This window comes from Urocitellus parryii, chromosome 7 (genome assembly GCF_045843805.1).
Source record: "Urocitellus parryii isolate mUroPar1 chromosome 7, mUroPar1.hap1, whole genome shotgun sequence".
Classification (NCBI taxonomy): domain Eukaryota; kingdom Metazoa; phylum Chordata; class Mammalia; order Rodentia; family Sciuridae; genus Urocitellus; species Urocitellus parryii.
In genome coordinates this window covers 14,457,337-14,461,503 of record NC_135537.1, presented here as the reverse complement: position 1 = coordinate 14,461,503, position 4,167 = coordinate 14,457,337, and positions in this window count along the sequence as shown.

Here is a 4,167-nt window from a genome sequence, read left to right as displayed (position 1 = left end):
TTGTTGATGGACCTTTATTTTATTCCTTTATTTATATGCAGGGCTGAGAATTGAACCCAGTCCCTCTCACATGCTAGGCAAGCACTCTACCACTGAGCCCCAGCCCCAGCCCTGGCCCTTGGCTTTCTTGCCTTTACCTCTCAGGCCTTCTCAGAAGCAGCCACAATTCCTAAATGTTACACACTCACCCATTTTCTGATGAACTTCTATCTTTGATTTCCTTCACCTACTTCAAAACCCTGGTACAGTATCCTTTCTTCTGGGAACCCATCTGCATTTCTATAGCAGTCTTAATACATAGTTTCTTATATGCAAAATTCATTTTTAAAAAACAATAGCATTAAACTGAGATTCAGAGGGAGATTTTACCATATAGTTCATTGAGCACATGTGAGTCAGAACCTGGTTTCAACTGGGTCTGCCTCTGGTGTCTTTCAGTTTCAATTATTTTCCATGTATACTAGGCCAAATCCACTAAATTCAGAGTTTTCATTGTGGAGTATTTACATATGCATGCATGTATGTGTATACATGTGCACATGTATATCTATCCATCTTTATGAATGATATACATAATTTTGCATGTTCCAATATGTGGATACTTCTATATAATCACTGTTACATGTACATATATATGCACATATGTATAAGAGTATGCATATATATATATATATATATATATATATGGCTTATGAAAAACCATGGATGAGTATGTGACAGCATGACTGACTTCGTATTTAGATATGCATCGATGCACGTTGAAGCATACATGTGCTCCCAATGCCCTAATTCTTGAACATTTAAATGTGTATTATGAGTGCATATGTAAGACACAGCCAATTTGTTTCTAATATCTTCTGCGTAGCCTTGCTTCAGGCTTACAAATGTCAAGTGAGAGTCACAGACACTTAAGTGGCTTTGGTTTCCCTTGGATATCCTGTGGTCCTCCATTTGATGTTAATTTAAATGAACTGAAATGGAGCATGAGATCAGGGCAGGATGACTGCGATTCCATCTCCACTCCCAGCTGGGCCACAAATGGAGCCTGGTATTTCATTCCTCTCTGCTCCCCAGGCCAGGTTTCGGGGTCTCTTTCCATTACCCTTTGTTGACGCCCTTGCCTCTGCTTTCTGGGCCACAGCCTTATTTCCTGATGGGTTCAGTGACAATCATTTGACGAATGCAATCTGTAGGATCTCCTGCTGTAATGCTCACACCAAGTTGAAAGAAGCACATTCCTCTAACTTCTCCCCCTCCAAGATCTTCCATATTTACCACTAATGGACCCTTTTAAGTGACAGGTTTCCAGCTGCTGCCATGATTTGTCTGTTAATGTGGTTCAAGGCTCTTGAGGACACTTTGAGCTCAGAGGCTGTTTTCCTGAGGTAGAGATGTACCATGTGAACCTTGAATTCCATGGTCAACATTGAGTTGACAGCATTTTTAAAGTGCACAGCCACTGTGTGTGAGGGGTGGTGGGGGATCCTTTGGGGATTTGGCAGATGTATCTTAAAACCCCAGTGTCAGATTTCAGTCCTTTTTCTCTCTTTTGCTTGCAAGGTAGGTGCTTAGACTTTCTTATTGAGTGTAATAGGGAAAAGTGAATCAGAGAGTTAAACAATTCTCCTGTTTACCTTTTAATTTCCCAGTAACCTTCCAGACTCATATTTTTCTTTTTGGGTTTTGTTTTTGTTTTGTCTTGTTTCATTTTCTCTTCAATTGCTGTCACCTCACTGAGTGACTTGCAGCTACGTATCAAGCATGACAAGCTTGGCATCATCATCTATAAGAGTCATGAATGAAGCAAGTTTTCAGGGTTCTTTGCTGGGAAGATTTCTGGTTCTCCACACAATGTCATCAGGACTATATTTTAAAATGTAAATCTAACCATGTCACTTCCTGCTTAAAAGCATTTGGCGTGTTCCCATTGCTCCTACAATAAAAAGCCAAACTCTTAACAGAGTCTTAGAAGCCCTGAAACTGCCCTCCGTGGTCCTCCCAGCCTCAGCTCACCCTGCACTCTGCCTGCAGCCCCTTGCACGGAATGAGCTGGCCCTCTCCCATTCTCACCTGTTTACAGACCTCGTGAGCCCACGGTGTCTCCTCTCCCTGGCAGTCTCTCGACTTCCATTCCCCTCACTAGCCAAATGCATTAATCTTCAGACCTCTGCTTTCAGACCTCAACTCTGATGTCACTTACTTCTACACTGCCCACACCACATTATTGTGGTGCCCATCATTATTGGGTTTCTTCATTGTACCCTTTGTAGACTCATCACAGTTTGTAACTGGAGGGTCCTTCACTGGACTCATTACAGTTAGTAAGTATCCATTTATTTATATGACTCTTCGATTAAAATCTGTCTTCTATTAAACACAGAATAATAACCACGTAAGTTTAGCTCAACACTCTATTTTCAGTACTGAATGTTGGCAATTGGCACATAGTGGGCCCTCAACAGATATCTACCTAATCAATGAATACGCCATGCGGACTGGGGCTTTACCTCAATTAAAGCAAAGCCTGAACCTTGGTGTCCATGCTCCATCAAGTCCTAAGACCACACACCAAAAATAACTTCCTTCTAAAGATGTATTGATGGTGTGTGGTCAAGCTGTTTTTCTGGTGAGAGAGAAAATGCACTCCATAGCGTTCACGCTGCCTTTCTGAGATAAGGGAACACTGCTTATGAATCTTTTTCGAAGTTTGGCAATTTTTAATTTAAATTTTTATCATGGGTTCAATTATCAAATTACCATGAATATATAATGTAAAAAAGATGGTAATAAATAGTATAAGCAACCTCAAAAGCATTTTGGGAGCCAAATGGACGATTGCTCTCTACTGGGAAATTGAAGGAAATGCCCATGGAGTGTTTAACTGGGCCTCCATGTAGGAATGTTTAAATGGGCCTGGAATCCTAGCTCGGTGATTAGCCCCTGTCATCCTGGTTCACCTGGCCAATTTGCGGCTGACTCTTACCACCTTTGCAGTTCAGCTTAAAAGTCAATACTTCTTGGGATTCTTCTCTGACATCATTCCCCAGCCAAGTCACATGCTGTGAAGTCCTTTCCCAATTATCCCATCACTGATGTGGCAGCCTTGACATGATGGTTTACATCTGAAAAGTCCCCCAGAGCTCATGTGTTGAAGGCTCAGTCCCCCGTGCAGCAGTGTTCAGAGGTGGTCTTGGCATGGTGATTGCCCCATGAGGGCTCTGATCATAGCCAGATGGGCTGCTAGGAGGCAAAACTGGGTTGGAAGAAGTAGTCACTGGGAGAATGCCCTTGAAGGACATACTTTGTCCCCAGCCCCTTCTTCTCCCCCCACCCCTACTTTGCTGCCACGCGATGGGAAGAGTTCCTCTACCATGCCTTTCCACCATCTGCCTCACTGCAGGCCTGAAAGCAAAGGAAGTGATCATGGACGGAAACCTCTGAAACCATGAGCCAAAATAAGTCTTTCCCGTTTCAAGTTGATTGATGTCAGGTATTTTGTCACAGTGATGAAAAGCTGACTGACACACCAACTCCATGAAAGAAGGAATGAATGCTTCCTCACTCAAGATATCAATTCAATAAATACCCTAGGACCAGATGAATGGATGGTAGAAAAACAGGGAGCAAGAGTGGAAATGGCTACCACTTCTCTTTAAAAAAATCTTTCAGAAATTTTTAAAGAAAGGAAAACATGGAACAGCACCCAAGGTATTGTGACCCACCAGAAAGACACAAAAGAAGAAAAGCTAGTGTGTCAAGTGCACATAGGAACATGTGGAGTGGCTTAAAGTGTGTTGCATAGAGAGGAAAGAGTAGGAAGAGGTTTGAAATGCCAACAGGAGCCAGATTTTTTAAGGGCTTTGAGCCATAAAGCAAATTTATACTTTTCCATCATCAAAAGAAATTATAAGCTTCTTAAATAGGAAGATAGCAGCATGAGATAGCAGCAATCACTTCAATTGCCTGGTGGTGGTAAGATTATAGGAATGGAAGAGAATAAAGGTGTACAGAACTTTCAGGAAGCTATTATAATTAGTTCAGTTTATTATTTCTTGACCTTGGCATTATTTACATTTCAGGCTGGTTAGTTTTCTTTTTTTTTTTTTATCATGGGTAGCTATTTTGTGCATTGTAGAATGTTTAGCCAAATCCCTGGCCTGTCCCCTA